The sequence below is a fragment of the Panonychus citri genome, unplaced genomic scaffold (genome assembly GCF_014898815.1).
Source record: "Panonychus citri isolate SS breed McGregor unplaced genomic scaffold, ASM1489881v1 Contig00092, whole genome shotgun sequence".
Classification (NCBI taxonomy): Eukaryota; Metazoa; Arthropoda; class Arachnida; order Trombidiformes; family Tetranychidae; genus Panonychus; species Panonychus citri.
The window spans coordinates 1,237,470-1,260,257 of NW_026515497.1; the positions used below are offsets into that span (position 1 = coordinate 1,237,470).

A 22,788-nucleotide genomic window follows, 5' to 3' on the forward strand; every position below is an offset into this window, starting at 1 on the left:
TTGATTTCTCTATGATTATGTTTACCTTGCAAGTAATTTCTTCATCCCTCCAATACCATCAACTCAAGTATTTTTTCAACTAATCTGACAATTTAAACTGTCTTATCTTTCTGTGCACCTTTGCTAATATGATTTTCTCTCTCTCTCTCATTCTCTTTCTTCATAACCTTAGATTTCTAAACATTTATATTATAACCGGAGAGGAAAGATGATCATCTTCATCATTTCGTCTCTCAGTGTTACCATGAAGGTAAAAAAGCCATGGAACAAGAAGGATAAAGAAAGAGGAAGAAAAACTTTTCAAAGGAAGGAGTAAAAAAGGCTTTCAATCATCAAATAAATGTAACGGAAATAGAAACACCTAAACAAGAGAGAGAGAGAGAGAGAGAGAGAGAGAGAGAGCATGAAAATCTTTGATGAGAAGAAACTTGCAAAGTAAACAAGATCCACAATAACCATTGATACACAGAGAAAAAGAAATGTTCCTTATGATAGTGACTTTTTTTTCTTTTCTTTTCTACCTGTTTTTTTTCTTCTCTCTTCTTCTTATAAAGACGAAGATGTTAATGGGAATGATGAGGAAGATGAGTAGTAGGACGAAGATGATGATGGATAATTCAAAGGAAACGAAATGTGGAAAATATTACATTTTTTTCCGGTTTTTATTATTCTTTTCTTTCATTTTGATCTATTTTTTTTCATATGATAGAAGTTAAAATTTCTTCTTCTTGTTCTTCTTTTTCTGTCTTCTTTTTTTTACAGGTAACATTGACAAAAAGAAACATTTCCAAAGCTATTGAAAGGATTATAATACAATGGTCATTTTCGCCGTGAGCAAGAATCTTGAATGACTGACCAACTCAATTCTACTCGACAACTGGACACACAAAGACTTTACAGCCAAAGGTCACTATTATATTCACTTTTTATGATTGTTATTCGTTACCAAAGGTAAAAAGGGTTAACAAGAATCTCCTTTGATAATTTTCATTGACAATATGTGACAATTTAAATGATTTTCTTACAGTACAAGATGATAAAGTTAACAATTGACAGGTAACATAAGAGGAATGAATCTTTACCTTAATCATCATCATCTGTATATTGGACAATGGTCATCGTCTTTATCTCCATCAATAACATTATGTTTGTAACCTGTAATTGTTGATCCAATCTTAAGATTGAGAAAAGTAAGCTAAGTAAATGATGAAATTGCTTTTCGCCCTCAGGGCACAGTCTGTCAGATAAGTTTAACAGTTGAAACAGTATACAAAATGTTAGACCCATTGGTAGACAGAGAAGAAGATGAGGATGATAAAGAAAGAGAGAAAATGTTAACAAGAAGATAAAATGATGATGATAATGATGATGGAAGAAGATTGTAATCAATGAAGATTGAACGTTTTTCCTCCCGTTCAACAAAACTCAAACAAATACTCATAGACCTGAGAGAGAAATCAATTTAATCAATGTTTAACTTGTTGCGATAACTGTTAGTTAATCAATTATTCATTCATTAATTAATTTGTCAATTCAATCCATTGATTGATTAAATCATCTTCTTCCCATGGAAATGTAAACAACAACATCAATCAGCTGATCCAAAGAGTTGATGTCATAATAGTAATTATTTCATTGATTTTGTCAAAAGAAACAGTTTAATTTAATCAATTACAATTTAAATATTATTAACAATTATTAATACAAATTGAAATAATGTAAATATTGTTAATCATAAAATTTACATATCATTTAAATTGATGTAAAAACTTTACTACTTTTTTCACCAATATTATTACAGTTTTACAGGTAAATTATGATTAAATTAATATATTCAATTGGAAATTGTAATTTATTAATTTTCTAGGATTCATCTTAATTTAGTTTTGTTTTTCAAGAGTTAAAAAGTTAATCAAAGTAATTGAACTTTTTCCCCCGCAATTTGAATATCAAATCAACCTAATGATTTGGTGATTATTGTGGATTTTGGATTAAGAAAATTAAGATTATCGTTTTTTTTTTATTGTAACAATTAACTTGTTGTTAATTTGAATCAATTAGCATGATAACAATTGAGAGAGGACGAGGATGGACATGGTGATAATATTGGAATACTAATAATATTATCATTATCGTGATATGGAAATTAGCATAATTATAATCATAGGAATAGATTAATTATTGAGCTTTTTTGTTCATTAAGCTCTAATAAGCATGAAGATAAATTTGCTAATTCCAATGGTTTCCAGCTAATCTTATTAATTACAGGAATTAATTATTCAGCTATCATATTGCGTCATCACTTGTGCTTGTTATTTGTTTACATGAGATGATGATGATGATGAAATTTGTGTGAGAAAATGAATCAAAAATGATTCTAATTGTGTGTTCATTTGAAATGAAAGGATTTAAATGTGAGAGAAAATAGTTAACTAGTGAGCTTAATTTGGTTTTAATTGCATCCTTGATGATTGACTATTTGGTGTTTAACACCCTCTTTCCCTCCTCATCCTCATCTTCATCCTCATCATCTTCATCTTCATCTCTCAACTTTCAGCTTCTTATTTAATCATAGGGTTTAGTTGTTTTCTTTTTTTTTCATCATCATGATTATTACAACAATTTACATTAGTTAGTTTAGTTACTGTTATTGAATTGAATTTGGAAGATGAGGATGAAGATGAGGATGATAAAGGTATGGGTGATGGAGAAAGATGGAAAATGTTAATGAAAACTTTTTTCTTCTTCTTTTTTTCCAGAAGGAAAATTTTCCCTCAGGCAAATTGATCATCTTCTTGGTGTCTATACGATAACTCATCCTGATTTACTAATAACTGGCAAATTGAAGCACAATCAATTTTAATTGTTACTCTCAATATCTACTGTGTATATATTTTAGTAAATCACAATCCAATTAACCGGTGGTGATCAACAATTAGCAGTTAACAACTTACCAAGTCAAGGAAAAACATACCAAGTTAATTACCAGGTTAAAACAGTTACCAATTCAAGAAGAAACTTTAATTGTTGTTACAATTTAAATTCAATGAAAAACCTTTTATATTTACCAATAGGTTGAAAGGTTAAATGAAAACAACAATTAGTCAACTATTGATTGAAAATCTAATTGTAGGTTTTACTTTTCCTTTCCTTTAATTGTTGTTTCGTTAATCATTTTAGGTTAATGATGATTAGTGTTTATTGCGAGATAAACATTGAGAATATTAAATTAGTTTTAATTTTCTTTTTATTTCTTTCTTAAACTTTTAATACCTCGAATGAGAATCAACAATTTAATTTAATTTTTCTCCAATTTGTTGTTTTTTATTCCTCTTAATAGTCACAATTAACTCGATTAACTGGAAAACATGGATCGTAATTGTTGTTTATGTTTCGATGATCAAAGAGATTGTGATTCCCTTGGAAATTTATTACTCCAATTGGATCGTTGCAATTGAACATGTTACATGTTTAAAACGTTTTATTATTCAATTTTAATTGAATTGTGATGATTATCTTCATGATCATGTTAACTAATCGTCATGTCGCTTTTAATCATCATGTTATTGATACGTTTCTATTTGGTGTTTATAGTTTTTTTCCTCTCTCATTTTCATCTTTGATTGTAAATGTGAACATCAAGTGTTTGCTATTTTATTATGGAAAGAAAATTATTCTCATTATTTTTTTTTTCGTCGTAAAAATATCAACAGAATCTTCAGGATTATCTTCACCTTTACATGATCAGATCATCAGAATCTTTTCAATATCTTTGTGAGAATATCTTATTCGCCTATTAAGTTGCCAAGCAACTTTTTCTCAGGGAGCTTAGAACTTTTTTTCTTCTTTATCTTCTTCTCAGTTTCATCTTCCATCATCATCATCATCATAATCATCATGTTCGCCTGATTAAAAAGATGAACATTCCAAAAACAGATCAGCATCATCTTCGGTTAACCAACATGTTTTACCTTCTCCATCTCTCTCTTACCTCATTTATTTTCATCATCTCTCATCAAGGTAACTCTCTCTCTCTCTCGCTCTCTGTTTTTATAATTATCTATCAATCTACATCTCACCATTTTGGTTTCCTCTTCATCTTTTTTTATATATTACATTTAATTCACTGACATTCCCACTGTGATAAAATAAGATATTATTTTCCTACTTGATATTATAATTATTCCTTAATAATAATCGTATTCATATCTATAAATTCATCGTTGCGAAAAGAGAAATGTTGAGCTTTAAAGTTAATTAGCATCATTTTCATCCTTTTACTTTACTTTTCTCTCTCATTCTCCATCTTCTTGATTAGTCTTGCTCTTAATTAACATCACTTTTTTCATGGGATCTTCTTATTCCTCCTTCTCTTCAAACTCCTTGACACCTTGGGTTTCCACCCTTCACCTTAAATATACACACAGAAACTCATGGGATATGATCATGATTATGATGATTATCTGTTAATGAGAAGAGAAAAGAACATGAAACATCATTAAAATTTCCAATTACAAACAATTAAGACTATTAATTGCTTCACTTTTCATCTAAATCTTCAAAAAAACTATTTTTGCCGCTTTTTTTGCGGTCAAAAAGTTTTGTTTACATTTCGATTACATTTGATGAATTAATTTCATAGATAATTGATGATCTAATTTAATTTGATTCGATTTGTTGATCGATGAAAACCGTGGAAAAATCAATTCTCTCCTAAATTGATTGTCAACAAATTAACTGTCCATTTGTAACTGGATTAAAGAGAATAGTTTTCAAAGTGAATCAAACTCTATTCCTTCATATTTCTATACATATATTGACCATCGAATCCATTAACTGACCAATGTCCAGAAAGTTTATCATTCTCTTTGTGTGTGTCCTAAAGAAAAAAGATGAATAAGAAAAAGAAATCAGGTAAATACATAAGATGAATAAAAGAGAAAAAATTAAAGTGAAAAATAGATAAAAGAGTAAAATTGGCAATCGAATTGAAAACATAAGGTGAAGATGAAAATGATGAGGATGAAGAGGTGACAAGAGAGAGAATGTGATTTACCTGGATAGAGAAATAATCTAATGATAAAGAGAAGAGAAGATGAATATTCTCTCTCTCTCTCTCTCTCTCTCTCTCTCTCTCTCTCTCTCTGTTAAATGATGACCATTGTCGATGATGAGAAAATCATTGAGACATTTTGACCGCGATCAAGGTGATTACCTGAGCGATTCAAGTTTACCTTTTGTCGCCTAAAGGCATTTAGCACACATAATACATATAATATCGTTTTCTATTGAAAATTGTTCTATTCTTATATTTAAGAAAAGAAGGAGAAAGAAAAAAATTACAATTCTTATATTCCATTTTCATGTTGATCGCAATTCTTGCATTTTACCTTTTTCTTGTTTAGCCAATTGATCAATTACCTTTAGACATAAATAGAAGTTGATAAAAAAACAACTTACCTGGACAATCATCAATGTCTATTATCAGGTAAATGCCCATTGAAAATGAGAGTCCATAGAGATATCCAAATAATAGTTGACCTTAGGTCATCGTATTCCTCATTCTCTCATCATAATCGTGGTCATTGTGGTCATCATTTTAAGTGAAAATGGAAATGATAGAAAAAAGGAAAGTTTTCTGTCAGGTAACTTGTCCTTTTCTCATCTTTATTTGATTATCCATGAATCTATTGGTTAACCACAGAAAACTCGAGGAGATTAAGGTAAGCTGGGTATGTATGATATAATATAAAAGAGAGATGAAGATGATAATGATGATAAAAGATGAAAATACTTAGGGAATGTTATGATTTAGATGATAATCTTTCAGGTAATAAAAATGGTTCAATGTTTTTCCATAAACAAACTCAATTGGAATATCAAAACATGTTGATATTTAATCAACTGTGTTAACTGTTTACATTAACGATGATTAAATTGATTGTCTATCAAAGTATATTAACAGTTAATTTCATCATGGAGATAATTTAAAATCAATTAAGCAATTAAATTGTACTTTCCCTCTCAATCTTTAACTATTAATAGTTTGCAGTTAATAAAAATCTAAACAAGATGAAGTAACAAAACAAAACAAAACAAAAAGTCAAAAGATAAACTTTGTATTAACTTTTTGCTTTGTTTCGAGAACCATTTAAACATTTAATTAACAACATCAGCTGTATCCTATTATCTGTTGATTGTTACAATCTAAATGCTGGGAATATCCTTGTTAGCACGTTAAAACTTATCTCTTGTATGAAAATCTCATAATATTTAGGATAAACTGTGTAACCACAGAATAATAATAATTATGAGAAAATTTTTTCCATCGTCAAATTATTTTCTTTCAATTAACGTCAACATTTGACAGAGAAAGAGAGAGAGAGAGAGGATGACAATTCTCTCTCTCTTCTTCATCTTCCTTTCTTTTGACACTTTCTCTGCTCGTTGTTCCCATTGAACGTGCTAATATCCAACGACCATTATCATTATCGTTATTAATATTATCATTAGTTTCCTTCCTTAGGGTTTTCCAATGGTTGTTCTTGGGTTCATGTTATCTAACTGATTCTGTAAATGATGATGATGAAAAAGTAAAATAAATGATTTTAAATCTAGGAACGTGTCAACCTTTTTATTACCCACCGTCTATTTAAGATGAATTTTCTTGGTTCATGGGAGCAAATATAACAATCGTTGTTGTTTAATAATATTGTGATGATCATCAACATCAACTAAAAGCTTGTGTGAAAGTGTTGAGCAGTTAAAGTTTCAATTGTGAGTATCCCATTGATGATGATAATGATGAGGACGATGACTTGGAAATTAATTTCAACCAACAATTTCCCATGAATCCATATCATGATAAAGCTATTCAATAAACAATAATACAAATTACATGTAATATATTATAATTATATGAATGAGAAATTAATTTGACTTCATTTACCATTTTTCTAAAGGCTTAATTGTTATAACCTTATTCTCCTTGTTATTAATAAACTTTCCTTGTTAAATTGTTATTAAATAATCTTTTTTTTTAACCAACGTTTGTTGTTGTTGATGATGATGGTTGATGATAAGCATATTAAGCAAAAAGCATAGATATAAATTCATTTTGATGATTAATTGTTTACAACCACAGCAATTAATTAATTATCCTTGTTCCTTGTTTCCTTTGCTTTTTTCTTGTTGTTTTCCTTCACGAAGCCAATTGTCCTTATCCAAATGTATTTTATATGTAATTTAATTATCCTTTTGACAACTACATTGTTTTAGAGAGAGAGAGAGAGAGAGAGAGAGAGAGAGAGAGATGAAAATAGATTAGTTATCGAACATTAAATTTCCATGGTTACTTTTTACTCTTTGGGTTGGATTGATGAATTTTCTTTCATTTAAGTTGATATTAAATCAACAATTAAGTTGATTGGAAGGGAAGAAGTTGTTGTTGTTGGTGTTTCTCTTATTGTGATCATGATTATCCAAGGAACAAAAAATCAGCAGTAGAAAAAGTCAACAATCAGTTAATGAATGATGGACTTTTAATGAGGTTCCGGTTTATTAGATTTTTTTGACGGCTTCTTGTTGGAATCTAGATAAATGAATGAAAAGAAAAAGAGGAGGATGAAGATGAAGATGAGGATAGAAAAGAAAAACTTCCAAAGTTATAATACAGAGTTGAGAATGGAAGAGAAAAGTTTATCAATACATTTTCTCTATGTAAGTTCAAAGAATTAGGAACTTTCTCTCTTTCTTTACTTTCTATGTGAAATCGAAGGAGGATGATAAGAAGATAGCCTAATGGATTGATGATGATGAAGATAGAAAGAGAGAGAGAATTACAAATACAAGACACTCTATGGAGGAAGGGGAAAGTTAAGTAAAAAATAAAAGGATATCCTAATGAATACCTTTACCATTTGGATGGAGAATGATAATAATAGTAACAATTTAGTAACTAAAATAAATTATAAGAGCTTTTTTCACATTGATCTACGTTTTTTTTACCATCATCAGTTTTGCATGAACAATATTAATAAAACTAACAACCAAACCAACAACAATAACAGTAACTCCATTACCCTGATGATAGTCAAGTATTAACTAAATTGGTAACAATAGTATATAACATAGATTACTATTACTCTTTGGGTCCATTGAAATCTGCTTAAAATAAAACTCTATGTATTTGTAAATACCCTAATAGAGAGGGAGAGAGATAAATACACAGGTAATCATTGTTATCATCAGTGAGTTTGTGTTACAATTGTTGGTTTTTTTTTACTCTGCGGTTGATATTAAGGCTAATATAGCAATCAACGGTTGGTAAAAGGACACACATGAAATTAAGTAAACAATTACTGATGGACTTGGGTAAAAAAAAGACACACAAACACTCAACGTTTACAACTCTTCCAATGGTCAGTGGGAATGGTCAGCGATTTGTAATATTACTCCTTCATCTTTGTGTATTTAGATTTACTTTTGATCTGGTTGATTATTTGGATTGTATGTTTTTCTCTCATCTCTTTTGAGTTGGATTGTTAAACTTGATTGTAATGGTTACACATTCATCTTTAACTTTAGATGATTTCACATGTTCTGTGTCTTTATCATCATCATTTATCTTTCTCTTTGTCTTCATCATCTCCATTTTTCCACCGATCTGTTTGTCTAACTTTGTTTAACCAAAAAGACGATTGATAATATTGTTAGTTAAACATTGATGATGTTCCTGTACTAATCTTCATCCTCCCTTTGGCTTTATCTTGTCTCTCTTTTTATCCTATGGAATTAGAATGATAATAATCATTATTGTTTATTAGATTTGTCCTTGGCCTTTCATGTTCCTGTTGACATAATGAGAAAAATAATGTAATAGTTAAAATTGAAGGGAGAAAAGCTCAATAGGAAAGGTAATACTTATCGAAAATGATGAGTCAATTTTATAATTGATGTAATATCATCAATTGAATATTGAAAATCAAGCAAGCAAAAGGAAAACATTTCATGATGTTGATGATGGTGAAGAGAAAAGGAAATATCAATAAAAAAAAAGAGTATTACATTTGTAAACATGGAGACAAAAAGTGTAACATCAATATCAATGGGAAAAAGAATTGAAAACCAACATCATCATTTATCCAAAATCCATAGAAAAAAAGTCAATGTAAAAAAGTAAATACACAAGACATTCAACCGATAATGTTAAGAGATGATGACGATGATGATGATGATGATGATCTATAGAAAGAAGAGAAAAAAAAATATAAGCTTTTGGATAAAATCAGAGTAATCACCAAGTACAATCATCATCAACATCGACATCATCATTATCCTTAAAAAGGTTGTTAATAATTTTCCATTAAATGTTGTATTACATGAGATGAAACTGAGATAGAAAATTGAATAAGAGAATATGAATTTCTCTTCATTTCCAATAAGAAGATAATGATCATGGTGATGATGATGAAGGAGATAATGGGAAGAGGCGAAGGTATCAATTTACTTACATTTCCATTGATTCTCTGGTTATTCTCAGTATTTTTCTCCATGTAAATGTATGGGTATTATTCAGCTCATGGAATAATCAATGGCTAGACAAAGAGAAAAAGAGAGAAAGTAAAAGTTAAAAGAGAAAAATATTTAATAAAAAAAAGAGAGAGAGAGAGAGAGGGAAACGATCATCATTTGTGTCATCATAATAGTTACCAAAAGAGAGATGATGATGATGATTGTGAAGATATTCCCATGGATCATGTTGTCTGATGATAAACACGATAAATTGAATCAAAGAAAAAGATCAAATAGACAACAATTTATGTGGAGAGAAAAAAAATCAAGTTAATCGATTGAATCAACGTTGACATTGTGATGATAAATTGTCATCAAAATGGCGAAAGAGAAGAAAAAATTTTCGAATTTAAAAAAAAGGTAAACAAAAAGTCACATGGAAAATGAGAGATTAGATAAGCGGGAAGAGAAAAAGATTAGACTTTTTCTTTTCACCAATTAATCATTTCGACCGTTTAATTAACGTTTATTTTAATTATTTTCTTAATTTATCACAGTGGCTAATTCGTCGGACGATTACTAATAACAAGAAGCGAAACAATTAAATGGGTGATCAATTTTGTTTCTTCTTCTCTTCGGTTAATCATAACCGTTTGTGTCTCCATTTTGTTTTTGTTTCTTTTCCATGATTTCATGTAAGTAGATCATTTATTTTCTCTTGATTTCATTTGATTCTATTTTTTATTCTTTTCTTATTTTCGCTTTGATTGTTGGAGTATATTCACTGATTAGACTGATATCCCAATTCTCTGGTCATTCTTTAGGTAACAATTTTCTATTTCTTTTTCTCTTCAGGCCTTATGATCTCATTACCATTTTGATATAGAATTTTTTTTCTCTTCTCTTTGACTTTAGCTTTTAATTAAGATGGACAATCAATATGGATAGAAAATTGTAACAGATGAGCTTGTGATAATCTCTTCCTCCTCCTCCTCTCTCTCTCATGGATGATAAATGGTAACCCAATGGTGGATTTTGATACAAATCGCTGGTGAGAAAAAAATTTCCTCATATTGACTAACTCTCTTGGACTCATTGTTTTCCCTCCATCTGATTTGTGTCTCCAGTTATTCCTGAGTATTTTTTTTTGTTGTTCTTAAGAAAAGAACAATGTTCCATCGTCATTTTCATCTCATCATCTTTTTCCATCATCAAGATAATCAATAGATTTATGAACATTTGGAATCAACCAACAGCCCAGAAAAATATAAAGAGAGATAACATTCAGATTTAATGTTACTTATGCAAAGTATTTTCTACCCTTTTTCCTCCTCATAATCATCTATTTATCTATTATCTATTATTTTCTTTAAACTTACAGATATACTATGGAAATTTGAAATTCTCTCACACATCATGAAGATATAAAAAGAATCATCATTATCACCATGGAAAAGCCAAAGGCCTGAAACTCAACTCTTTCCAAAAGTGAAAGTATCAAAGATAAAAAATAAGAGAAGAAGCAAAAATGATTCCAAACATACTTCATTTCTAATTTGATTGTTTTCTGCTCTTTTTCCACCAAACCTCTAAAATACTTTTCCATGGTATGTATTAGACTATTATTATCATTATTATTATTTGAATAAAACTAGTGTAGTGGCAACATCAACATCAACACCATCACCACCTCCAAGAACATCAACAAACCAAATGATTTTACACTGTTGTTACACTACCACCGCCACCATGATGATGATTATGATGATACCTCATGTCTAATAGTTTCTATCGTTTATTTTTTTTTTCCTTCCTTTCCCTAGGAACAACCCAAGGAATAGGAAGACATTGGGAAAGAAAAATCATCATGAGTAATATAAAAGGTTGGAAAATAGTAATGGTTTCAACAAAGAAAAAAAAATTCTGTATCTAAACCATTGCACCTCATCTATTTTCAATGATGAGTCCCTTCAGAATTTTTCTTCACATCATCATACACAAAGTGGATAGACATTGTGGAAAATAGTTCATTGTGTTACCCTCTCCCCCCTCTCTCTCTCTCTCACTTATCCCACCACACAGAAATAAGGTATATATTACACTTGCAGGGTGAATTTTATGACTTTCCACTCTCCCTCCAAATCTATGGCTCTTGTTATGGCCTCAATAACTTTCCTCTCACACTCGATCTCCTTTAATCCACCATATTCATTGCTTTTAATATTCAGTGTTTCTATCGTTAATTTCATCTTGACTTTACTTTTTATTACTCACAAATGTAACCCTTAGAAACACTTGCCATATAATAGACCAAACATTCATGAAGAGAATTGAATCTTTTCTGAATGAGAATGAATAATTCACTGCAATATAAATACACGCAAAGACATATCATCTTTTTATCATCTTTCTCTCTCACTAACTCTCATTTTCTTTCTCACTTTCTCTCTATATATATATTACAGGAGGAACAACTTAAAAAAGGTTAATCAAGATGATAAACATCAATGAGAAGCAGATGCAATCCCAATGTGTTTCCCTTTAAGGATGTTGAAGCCACGAGAAAAGATGGAGATAAAGATGAAGAAGAAAAAAAGTAAGAGGCTACACATTTAGCTCATCAATAAGAGTTTTTTTTCGCTTGGTATCAAATAAGTGAACATGATGTTGTGACAAGGATTTATTAATTTACTAATTGTTAAAAGTGACTAATGACAATTTGTTGTTGGCCAACAAGAACTGACATAAATTACTACATGAAAAAAAAAGAGGGACCATAGACTTTAAATCTGCTTCACTTCTGAACGATAATGATGATAAACAAGAGGCTAACCAATGATTATGATGATAATGATGATGATGAGATTTAACATGAATGAACAACGTTGGACTCAAGGTGATACTTCCGGAATAATTTTTCACCTTCTTTTAAATAAAGTAGACATTTTAATAGATGGTTTTGTATTAACATTGTTTTTCTCGTACTAGAAAAGCACCTTAATTTAATTCTCGTCATCATCCTTTATCTTGTCTTCCACTCAAAAGGGAGGATTGAATATGATGATGATGATGAAGAAAATTTTTAACACTGTTGTTAAATCATCGTATTGAACATTGTATTTTTTACCCTGTGGCTTGATAAGTAACTCGCTCATTAACCATTTCTCTCTCTCTCTCTCTCTCTCTCTCTCTCTCTCTCTCTCTCTCTCTCTCTCTCTCTCTCTCTCTCTCTCTCTCTCTCTCTCTCAGGGCCTACTCATTGAACAGCTAATGGTTAAGCTTATCAAGGATGGCAAAAAATGCTAAGGACGGGCCAATGAAGTTGATGATAATAATATTTTGTGACTAATTAGTACTCCAAACTAATTAACGTGCATAACAACATCACAAAGTTTACTATTTGATCACAGGGAAAAAAAGGAATCATGGATTTCAAGATCTCGTTTCTCATGCAAGAAAAGAGGAGGATATTAAGCTCATCTACACCATGATGATGATGATGAAGATGATGATCACCACCAACAAGGCAAAAGCGGAGGAGTAGGAGGGAAAGAGGAGGATGAGCAAATATTATTAATAATAATGATGATTATCATCATCATAATAATGAGGAGTAACTATTAGAGGATGGAGATGAAGATGAACAACAACAACAACGAAAATGAGGGAAAAGAAATTTAAAAAATGTATCATTACCTTATCTATCTGTTATTTCATCATCATAAAACTCAGATCACATCTTTAACAATCATCTTGATCATCATCATCATCATTCTCATCATCATCTTATGAGAGAAAGTACAGTAAAGGTGTGGTTAATGTTTTTATCTTCCTCATCATTATCATCTTTTTTATCCTTGACGATTTAAGACCTCACATTATGATGGAAGTACTTGAATTTTGACCACGACAAGTGAATCGTCCTCATCATCTCTTCATCTTGATGATTAACATAATCAATCCTGTTCATCTTATTAATTTATATTATACATTTAATATTTAATATCCAATTTCTTGACAAAATTAACACTAAATCCAGTTCCACAAAAAACGCCCAATATAAACAACTCCTTATGTTTAGGTCACAAATTATATCCCTTTATGATGTTGATTATGTTAATCATGATGAAGATGATGATGATGATAATGATTAAGATGACGTTTGTTGTTTAGACTCCCAAGACTAATGTAATCTTAAATTGATAATAAATTACCTTGATTATTATTAGTTTGAGATTCATGAATGAAATGGGAATCAGGATGTAGATTAGATGAAAATTTGTTGCTTCTTTAATGATACAACAAGAAAAAGTTAATTGTCGCTATTTGATTATTTCTTCACACTCACCTAACCATTTTCTTCATCAACAACATGATTCTGATCATTAACCCATCCCAAATTAATTGTTATTCTAACTACTCTCTGGCAATTGATCAACTTGTTTATTACCTGTAATCACTAATTATCTTTGAGCTAATTTACTTTTTCACTAATTTTTTTTTTCTCTTCTTTTTCTTTCTCTTTTAACTATTGTGAACAATTCTAGGGATTTTGTATTGGTCCAATGAATTTAACAATGACAATCAAGGATAAAGAATCTTGTTGAGCTTTAAATTACAATCAACTAATTATAATACTACATAAACAATTTGGAAAGAGAGAGAGAGAGGAAAAAAAGTCTCAAGACAATGTTGATTTCCCTGGATAAGGATTGAAGATTCAAGAAATTGGTTAAGAATCAAGGTGAACAATTGATAAAAAAAGAGAAGAAAACAAAAAATATATAATCTAATCTTGAAAATTCTGTATTCTTATTCCAACTTTTCTAGTTTTATCTCTCATGTTTGTTCAACCAAATCAACAACAATTTCACGGACCAACTGTTAACATGATGATGACCTGAGTTTTCAATATTCCAATTGCAGTAATACAATAACAGTGCAACAATTTAATAACATCATCAAGAGGTAAAGAGAGAGTAAGATGAACAAAATTTTTCAACTCTCGAATTGGTTTCATGGACTTTCAGGTTTACAATTAAAGTAACAAGATACAGATCAATTATACGAATTACTAAATCACTTTGATGGTCTAATTCAGGTAAAATTAATATCTGAATCACAGAATTGATTCTAACATCAAGATTTAAAGATTGATACAAATTCAGAAGCAAAGTTCTGGAAAGAGAGAAATTATCTCCTCTGAACAAATTGATCGATTTTTTTTCTCACCACTGAACGGAAATGCTAACAAAGTGTTACCTTGAAAATTTGAACTGAATTTACTCCCGATGAAGATGAAGATGATATTTTGGTCTTCAACAGTTTATCATCTTGATCCTTATCATCATTATCATCATTATCATCATCATGTTTACCTGTAAAGTCAATATTGTTTCAAGGTTTGTTGACCTACTTTTCATCAATGTTATTATTTTGTAATATCTGAGCTACTTAATGTCAGAATTTATTGATTACAATATGAGAAAATAATGTGATAATGTTAATTCAATTGTAATTGTTTAAAAATTACGATTTGATTAACGTATCCATGATTTTTAATTTGATTTGTTTCCATTGTTTAATTTTGTTTCTCATTTGACAGGTTGACCATTATGATTTATATTTACTTTTACCTTGGATGTTGATTGTTTATTGGAAAATCAATTTGAATCAATTATCATTATGCTAATCAATTTGGTCGTTTCTTATTTAATTGTTAATATTATCTAATTATTATGATAATTTAATGATTATTATTAATATTCCAGTGTGATGATTAGTGAAGGTATTAATTCATTATTCATATAATATTTTGTTAATCATCCGATGTTGATTATGATCATGTTGAAGGTTGAGTATTCACTTAATCATTACAATTAGAAATTACAATTAGACTTTTTTTCTTACAGAATTAACACTTATTTTCTTATTTCTCTTTAATTGTAGTTAATTGTTGCTGTAATATTTACATAATTACGATGGTGACGATGTAATTTTAATCGGTTATTTAATCAAATTTGGTTAATCAATCAAGAAGCATAAACAACATTAGATGATGATTATGTTAATTAAATGGACTTTAAGGGTTTGTATTATAATGAAATCAAGAGAAATTAATTATTCTCATCAATTAATCACTAGAATTAATAATTTAAAATGAGATTAAATATTCATTTTAATGATTAAGATTCTGCCGAGTAACAATTTAACATCCTAATCAAGTTAAGTCTTGTTTAAGTGTCCGAATAAATCAACAATTAAATTAAATCATTGATTTAATTTGAATTGTCACATTTTACTATTTTCCTCTGGAAATTAAATTAACTGATTGTTGAGTTAAATTCAATTTTCTTTACGATTACAATTTATTTAAATCTAATTATCTTTTTTGTTTCTTCCTTACAGTTTTTACAAACACACAATTAATTTAAATTGTTTACAATTTAACAAGAAACTTATCCCAGCAATCAACCAAATCGGAAAATCAACAACGCTAATCAATTGAGAAAGTTAAATTGTTATCATTGTGAATTTGGTAATAATAATTGAAGGATTGGCTTTGATCATTAATAAGACTTAATAATTAACTAATGATACAGAATCATTAAATTGTATATAATTTATAAATTAATGTTTCATTTTTAAAATTAATCATCAGTGATGACAAGATAAACTTGTCATCGTAATTATAATTATCATTATGATTGTGATCACTAATCATATTTGAAATTAAGCCTTTTTTTACACAATGATAATAATCATGGAATCACAATTAACTTATTAACCATTGGGAAGATCATAATGAAAAACGAGTAAGAAAAGTTCAATTGATTAATTGTTGTTGATCACAATTGATTTTCATCCATTTAATTATGATCATAACTCATATGATAATTAATCTTATCCTTTTTTTTATTGTTATAATTTGAAGACAAATCAACAATTTATGTCAAAGTTAATTCAATTAACTTATTGATTGATAATTAATGTTTTTTTTTCTTCTAATTTTAATCATCATTACAGAACCAAACTGACAACAATTAACCCCGTTGATTAATGTAACCACGAGGACAATCAATTGATTTCAACATGTAAGGTAAATATTACTAATCAATATCATTAAATTGTAATCATTTTTATTGTTTTTCATTGACACTCAATTAACAATTTAATTAGAAACGTGATAACTTGATAATCATTATCATTTTGATAATAACAATTAACGATCAATGATAATAACGATTTAAATTGAATAAAATGATGACAGGAAAATATTTTAACCTTTGTTTACTGTTGGTAAACAATTTAGAAAACTTAATTAACTTTAACGATTGACGATTGATTGACAGTAATTTAAGGTAATTACAATTTAAGATAATCAAGTAAATTTTTTCTTCTTCTCAACATTATGATTGTGCTTTGATTCCTTAATTTAGTTCCAGGTTAATGTGTAACCCTCTTGATTACGATTTAATCTGATATTTGGTATTTAAGATTATCTCATTCTCTCTCTCTCTCTAATCAACTCTCTTAATTCACCTTAATTATCATTATTAATTTTCCTCTTTCCATCTCTCTCTTTCTCTAGCAGTTAACATTTCTCAGGATGTAATTTAATTCCCCAATAATCAAGCCAATAATTGACAATGATTAGAGTTGATAACAAGATGGATTCCAATGGGTTTACCATTGATTATTTAACAACTTCATCAATCTTATATTTTTTATCTTCACCTTATCTTCTTGCTGGTTGATACTTTTCCATCTTCCTAATCAATATAATGATAATCATCATCATCTTTATCATCATTATTATCTTCATCCGTCAGAAAGTCACATCATCTCTTTTCACGATCTTGTTTCTTTTTTTCTGGTCAATTTAAGAATCTAAAGCAAAACTGTTTCTCTTTCTCTCTCTCATTCTGTCCCTTGTGATGTCCAATTAGTGGACAGAAGAAGATAAAGATGATGATGATGATGAAAATTTCTGTAATGATGATAATCTTAAAGAGGAAAAAGAAGATGAAAGATGGAAGATGAAGGATACGAAAGAACCTGAGAATGAGAGTTGATAGTGAATAAGGTGAAGATTAAAATTATCTTTGATTCGATATCAATGTTATATGAAATGTTTTCCAGATTCTTGCATTTGATATTTGAGATGAACAATTTTCATAAATATGACTCAATTTGAGATGATTTAATGATCTGAATTATCATGATAATCATCATGCTGATTATTTCCATCAATTTACAAAGTAAGATGATCAGCCATTAGAAAGTAAAAGTCAACACTAACAAGGATGAGGATAAACTGATGCTGATGATGATTTTTGACCACCGTTGGAAATGTTCATTGTATTGAGACGGTAAATAAATATTGATGATGAACTGGATTTGTGAATCGAGCTGAATTGCCCGAGGGTGGATAAAGTGTAAACCAGAAATCCTTGGAAAAAGAAAACAAGAAAGGACAAAAAGACATAGAAAATGACAGATTGAAATGCAAGAGATTGAAAGAGAAGATGATTTAACTTTTCTCTCTCTCTCTCTCTTTAAATGCCTCGGATGTTAATTTAAGGATAAAGTTTCAAAATATCATCTCTCCATCATCTTACTCTCAATGTCAACAAGATGAAACACTTAAATGAGTAAACTTTACAGAGAGAGGGAACTGACATACCGCCGGGGTTATCGGATAGTGTAAAAAAATGGATTCAGTAATTGAGGAGGGTGATGGTTACCGAGACGAGAATCAGTAAAAAGGTAGCAACAGGATCATCAACAGAAGCAACTTCTCAACTTGTTCAACATCATCTTCATCTTCATCATCATTATCATCTGCTAGATGAAAGTAAATATTAAACATGATGATCAACAGCAAACCCCAAAAATGATATACGATATCGTAGGAGGAGGATGAGGATGAGGAGAGAGGAGGTGAAATACATTTTACTTGTTAACCCGATGACATTTTTCCTCCTCCTGTTTTTTGTGTACATTTAGCTGATTACATAGTTATCTTCATCTTCATCATCATCATTTTACATATATTAAGACAAACAACAACAACAACAACAACAACGACATCAACCAAGGTGAAATCTCAATACAAAAGGTAAAAGAAAACAAAATCTACTTTAACCTTAAAATTGCCGAGAGCAGATTTAGTTTTATCCTAACAATCACATTGCATTTACCTGGAAAATAAAACATTACCTGGATTTTACCTTTTCTGCTCTGGCTACTCAACTAATAACAATGGCGGTGATGGTGGTGAGGGTAAGGATGAAGGTGGTGGATTGTAGAGAGAGAGAGAGAGAGAGAGAGAGAGAGAGAGTAACTACAAGATACTGCATCTGACAGGATGAACAACATGAAGTAAACAAAAAAAGGATGAGGATGAAAATACAATAATAAAGGAGGAAGGAAGCCAAGTGAGTATTATCATGATACTGATGATGATTATTATTATTGTTATTAAAAAAAAGTAAAGGTTTCCATTTACAATTAAACTCTTAAACATGTGATATTGTAAATCGTTGTTATTTATTTACAAACGTAAAAGTAAATAATAAACAATATATATTATCTTGAACATGAAATGAAGCACGCAAAGGTAAAGGTATTCACAGGTAAATTTTGCTGTTTATTTGTTTCCTTATGAACGCAATCAATGGTAATAATTGTAATAATAATGATAATACATGAGGTTACCGTTGATTGTTATACTCATTCAATTCATTTGCAAATTATTTATTTCATCTTATTTAATAGATTCATGTTTGGTTCTTGTATTACTGGTTTCTTCATGGTGGATGATTATGAGAGAGAGAGAATCATCATCTGCATCTTTATCTGATGATGATGATGAAAGAGGAGGATTAACAATGGAGAAGATGATAAAGAGGATAAATAATGATTATCGATGAATATTTTTTTCCATGGAACATGTTTCTTACCTGAGAGAAGATAATATCAAACTTTTTTGCTTCTTTCGTCTTGATTGTTAACATTCATTGTTAATCTGATTGTTCATCAAGCAATTAATACTTTACTGATTGTGTAAATTTTTTTAACAACAGTAATTGTGATCAAGTTAATCATGAACTTTTGTATTCGTTATCGTGTGTGAGTATTTAAAAGGTAAATCCATAGGAAAGATAATGATAACAATGGAGGAGGGAAATTGAAAGGAACAGGAAAAGATGCTCCCCTTTTTCCTCTCTCTCTCTCTCTCTGTTTTTATCTTCATCTTTTACTTACCTGGTGATGAAAGGTGATTCAAAAACGATGATGATGATATAATGATCATTATCATAGATGTAATTATAATTATACCTTGATAATGAATTTATTTCTCTCTTTTTGTTATGGTTTTATATTGTTTCCGATTCACATTGGATTTTGATATTATTATTATTGCAACGTACGATTTATCATCATTTTCATCATCATCATCATCAACAGCATATGATTGCTGATATAATAATATGAAAATCGTCACCCGTCTGTGAACATCTTTGAGGAGGTGGTGGAGATGATGAAGGAAGAGGAGGAAGACAAGTGAGAACCTGGAAGAGGATATAAAGAGAATATGAAAAGAGATGAAGAGACAGATTAACTGAGAGGAAGATGAATAAATTTCATTTTTATTATTCGATGATGATGATGATGATGATCAGAGGAAGAAAGAAAAAAGCAATTGAATGATCAGGAGGTGGAAGAAGAGGAGTAAAGGGAGGAGGAGGAGGTAAAAGGAAGACAAAGAAGATAAAGAAGATGAGGAAGATCCGGAATTTTCAAGTTAAACCAAAAAAGTAAAAGGAGTGGCTGGTTTACTATGATAATAAATGTACATCTAGATACAAACACTCACACACGCATAGTGATAATGATAAACAGCAAGAAGATGAAGGATAGATGATGAAGATGATTTTTCATGTTCGCATTCTGATGATGATAAAAATGGAGATGAGGGAAAGTAAAGGGATATGATGATGGAAGGGGCTGATCCCACAGAGAGAGAGAGAGAGAGAGAGAGACAATTGATGCTGGACTAGAAAAGGTTGTTGTCTTTTATCATGAAAATTTGAATGATTTACGTTTGAAAACCTTAATTCATCTTGGTAGAATGAGAGAGAAAGGGATAAACTACTGATCTTCATCATCATCTTCAACCTTATCATCCTAATGATACTTAATTTTAGGAGCAGCTATTAAATTACAATGGTTACGAACATGAATACACCATAAACTACATTCTGTGGGCGGAAGAAATTTCTTGGAGGCTTTTTTTCATCATTTTCCATCATCATCTTCACGTCATCATTATTATCATCATCATCATCCTCATCTGGTCAACCCCTTGATCAAATTCAGTTGCGCCTTGGAATTTATATAAATTGACTGTTGATCAACATGACGTAGAGATGAGAAATTAGATTGTAGTAGAAAGTTCAATGGAAATGAAGGAGATTCAGTGTTATTCAAATGTCTCTTGAATGGGCAACAATGAAAGTGATGAAAAGAAAGTGGAATAAAATTACTCGGAGATTTTCATCTTATTTTCACCTTGGAAGAGATTCAATTGTCAAGGAGGAAGAGAAAGAAGGATTAATGGACAGTGTGAAAGAGGATGAAAGAGTTAGATGATTAATCTAAATGTAAAGGCCGTTAAAGAGTCTATTTCATGATGGACATTATAAGATGACCACTATTTGTGTTGGTCATCAATGAGAAATAAAAGTCGATTGGAATCATTAGTTTCACAATCAATGAGATGGAATTAGAAACTTTTTTTGTTGCTACGAAACAGAGAGAGAGAGAGAGAGAAGAAAAAAGAAAATGAAGTTTATCATCATCTCGTAAAATTTATTGACGAAAGGCAATTATCTTCCTCCTCCTCTTCATCTTCATCAGGATAATTATCTTCATCTTCATCAAAACTCATTTCCATAAGTGTCCAAGCTTAAAAAATTGACTAATCTACTCCAAGGTTAGATCGACCTCATCAACAGAATGATGAATAATTATCTTACCATTGACTCCCAAAGGAATTTATCTTCATCATCATCATCATCATCATCATCATTCATGTAATATCATTTATCCTCATCCTTGAATCTATTTCCGTTGAACAAAATGATTTAGTTCTGATTGTTAATGGTGATTAAATGAGAAGCCAATTCAAAGTAAAAGCCAATTGAATGTATTTCAAATGTAAACATCAAAAATCAATTTAATTCAGACAATCAACTAACAACAATAACAATTTAAACTGTTAACAATTAAAAACAATCACAATTATTCAACCTTTGTTAATTTAAGCAGAAATCAATTAAATCCCATTGAGATTATAGTTGAACGGAAATTAATTGCTAATCAACATGATAGATTTGATTCAGTTTTGATTAAAATGATCAAGAAAAAAAAACTGGTAACAATTAACTAGGGGACAATTAATTCAGGTGAAAAGTGATAACAATTGTTACGAATTGATAATCATTATCAAGGTTGAACAATTAACTAATGAAACTAAATTAAAACTTTTTGATTGTTGATTTTATATCATTCGTTATGATCATGGTAATCAAATTAAGAAATGATTACGTTGAGAGTTGATTTAATTTGTAACAATTAGATTTCAATTGTGATTGCTACTAACAATCAAAGGAGTAAATGAGTTGATTATCAAGTTGATTAAATCAACTAATAAGGTTAATCAATCCTGGTTGATTGTTGAATCTAACGTTCATCTGATTGTTGTTATTCAATAATTGGAGAGCAATTTATTTACGATGATAATTGAATCAAATCAATTGATAATCTTAAGTTGTTATTACAATTACAATCTAAGTAATACAAAAATAACAATTACTCAACTGAATCAATTGATAAAAGTACAACAATTAGATTAATAGTAAAGTGATTGATTAATTATTCAATCGTTAATCATTATCACAAACGATTGAGATAATCAACTAATCCAAACGAATTAATTTGTTGCTGTTTAATTTAAATTATTCATGGAAACAGAGTTACAATATAAATTAGTCAATGAATTGACAATTAATAGACAAACAGTTGATTGTAGTTAACAATTAATGGACAATTAAAGGGCCTCAATGTTGTAGCATTACAAATATTATATGATTAAGGTTTTAATTATTAGTTTAAATGACAACCTTTGGGTTTACAATTTAATCACAATCAATAATGATAATCACACCTTAAGGTTATCTTTGAACAACAATTAATGATTAATTAACA

General features: G+C 29.6%; 2 long non-coding RNA genes across 29 annotated transcripts; one reads left to right on the forward strand and one right to left on the reverse strand.

Moving 5' to 3' along the window:
- Positions 1-3,285: 3,285 nt before the first annotated feature.
- Positions 3,286-9,910, reverse strand: LOC128387534 (uncharacterized). Of its 9 annotated transcripts, XR_008325078.1 has the most exons (10): positions 9,712-9,910; positions 9,513-9,596; positions 9,067-9,243; positions 7,363-8,849; positions 6,950-7,264; positions 6,646-6,870; positions 5,461-6,570; positions 4,610-4,879; positions 3,735-4,463; positions 3,286-3,649 (listed from the first exon to the last, which is right to left on the reverse strand). It is a non-coding gene; the product is annotated as an uncharacterized LOC128387534 (long non-coding RNA). The 9 variants fall into 9 exon arrangements; XR_008325082.1 differs by lacking the exons at positions 3,286-3,649; positions 3,735-4,463 and adding an exon at positions 5,057-5,300 and having other exon boundaries at positions 4,470-4,879; positions 9,712-9,909; XR_008325079.1 differs by lacking the exons at positions 3,286-3,649; positions 3,735-4,463 and adding an exon at positions 5,057-5,305 and having other exon boundaries at positions 4,470-4,879; positions 9,712-9,909.
- Positions 9,911-9,970: 60 nt separating this feature from the next.
- Positions 9,971-18,817, forward strand: LOC128387533 (uncharacterized). 20 transcript variants are annotated; one of them, XR_008325076.1, is made up of 15 exons: positions 9,971-10,337; positions 10,429-10,822; positions 10,895-11,120; positions 11,337-11,602; positions 11,979-12,109; positions 12,763-13,322; positions 14,061-14,257; positions 14,344-14,481; positions 14,544-14,614; positions 14,666-14,915; positions 15,119-15,301; positions 15,463-15,601; positions 15,922-16,328; positions 16,540-16,612; positions 17,105-18,817. It is a non-coding gene; the product is annotated as an uncharacterized LOC128387533 (long non-coding RNA). The 20 variants fall into 20 exon arrangements; XR_008325069.1 differs by having other exon boundaries at positions 9,972-10,337; positions 14,344-14,614; XR_008325072.1 differs by having other exon boundaries at positions 9,972-10,337; positions 14,544-14,915.
- The last annotated feature ends 3,971 nt before the right edge of the window (positions 18,818-22,788 follow it).